This window comes from Centrocercus urophasianus, unplaced genomic scaffold (assembly GCF_019232065.1).
Source record: "Centrocercus urophasianus isolate 14NV4802_14NV808 unplaced genomic scaffold, USGS_Curo_1.0 seq_10, whole genome shotgun sequence".
Taxonomy (NCBI): domain Eukaryota; kingdom Metazoa; phylum Chordata; class Aves; order Galliformes; family Phasianidae; genus Centrocercus; species Centrocercus urophasianus.
The window spans coordinates 42,758,263-42,760,161 of record NW_024884142.1 but is presented as its reverse complement, the minus strand read 5'-3'; positions in this window follow the sequence as shown (position 1 = coordinate 42,760,161).

Below are 1,899 nucleotides of genomic sequence, written 5' to 3'. Positions count from 1 at the left end.
ACTCTGACACTGGTTTATGAGTAAAACCCAGGAACTTGTGAATGTTGTCTTGGTTTTCCTGTCAGTTCTACTAGGAAGTACGCATCTGTGGTCTAGGCTTGTTTCAAGAAGCAATTTAAATGTCTGAACATTTTCGCTTTTATACAAGTCTACGCTCATATGTTTCGTTTTATTATTCACATCTCTTCAACATAATAGCAGAGACTCAGTCTTTTGAAACGACGTGAGAGTCCACAGTCACCAAAAAACCATTCCTTGTGATTGGTTGACTCTACTTTCTGTCTGTAACTTACCCAGTACAGCCTGTCCCAGAATCTTCGCCTCTAGCTTCAAACATTATGCTTCTTCAGCACTTAAAAGGAACCCTATGAAAACTTGTCTGTCTTTGCCCAACATGTTTTTGCATTGCAAATTCCAGCATGCCAGTAAAGTGGATGCAGTATTTTGGCTACCATGAGAAAAAAGTGAGGGAAGGCAGCAATCTTGGAGGCAGTTGATCTTTCCAGATCATTGAGAAGTCAATTTAAACAGCTTCTAGACATAGAAACTGTGGGATAATGCTAGGGGGTATACATGCACAGCGTCTGTATGTCTCTGTAAGGGTCCTCTGGTAGTGCTGTATGTCAGGAAGCTTTTGAGACAAGTTTAAGATAAGCATTCTTTTTTTTCTGTCTACCAGAATACCTTTTAAATAAGTAGACAGGCCAATGAGCTCTTCCTGTTTTAATCTAGCGATGTGCTCGCATCATGTAATTTTCATCTGACACACTTTCCAGGACTGACAGAGTCTGGGTGTGAATACGTCCTTGGGCAAAATCAAAAGCACGTGGTTTAAGTCACGGAAAAGCAGCCATCTCTTTGTAGAGCAAATTCTACAGTCCTCTGTTTCTGGCGTCATTATGTGCAAAACTCGTCTTGATCAATTAGAATAAAATGGACAATCCTCAAATACTTTCAAGGGACAAATAATACATCTAAGCACATCTTACGCTTCTAAAATTATTGTTTATGCTGGCAGTAGAAAGAAAAGTAATGCAAGAGTAGCTTCAACAACTCTGTGCCATCTGAGGATTGTACTTGTTTTTCCCGTTTTTTCCCCAAAGAAATCCTCAGGAGCCATGTATTCCTCCTCATTCAATTGAATCCTTCAGTAAATCCAACTGGAAATAGCTGGAGTTAGTAATGTGAGAAGAAAAAAAAGACATCTTGAAAGAGATTTGTATAATACACCGTGTTAAAAAAAAAAACAACTGTATATTCAAGTAGTTCATGAGTTCAGTAGAAAGCCCAGTACTGCCAAGCTTTGATTAGCAGTAAATAATAGAGAAAAAAGGTTTTACAGAAGGTGGGCAAATCCTATTTTCCGCCCTAATTTGTATGAAGTCTGGAAAATGGAGCAGTAATAATCACTGAGGAATTTACTAGAAGAATTAAAAGAAATCGTGACCTAGACAGGTAGAAACAGCCACCATCAGTACCAGAGGAGGTTTTGGTCTCTCACACTCAGAACTGCACATGAATCAATAAAGGTTAAGTTCAGATCTGGCAACTCCCAGATTTGAGTTCCAGCACTAAAATATTTAAATCAGTATACTTTTCTTCCTCCCTTCCTCCCTTCCTTCCTTCCTCCCTTCCTCCCTCCCTTCCTCCCTTCCTCTCTTTCCTTCCTTTCTTCCCTTTCCTTCCTTTCCTCCCTTTCCTTCTTTCCTCCCTCTTTCTCTTTTCTTTTCTTTTCTTTTCTTTTCTTTTCTTTTCTTTTCTTTTCTTTTCTTTTCTTTTCTTTTCTTTTCTTTTCTTTTCTTTTCTTTTCTTTTCTTTTCTTTTCTTTTCTTTTCTTTTCTTTTCTTTTCTTTTCTTTTCTTTTCTTTTCTTTTCTTTTCTTTTCTTTTCTTTTCTTTT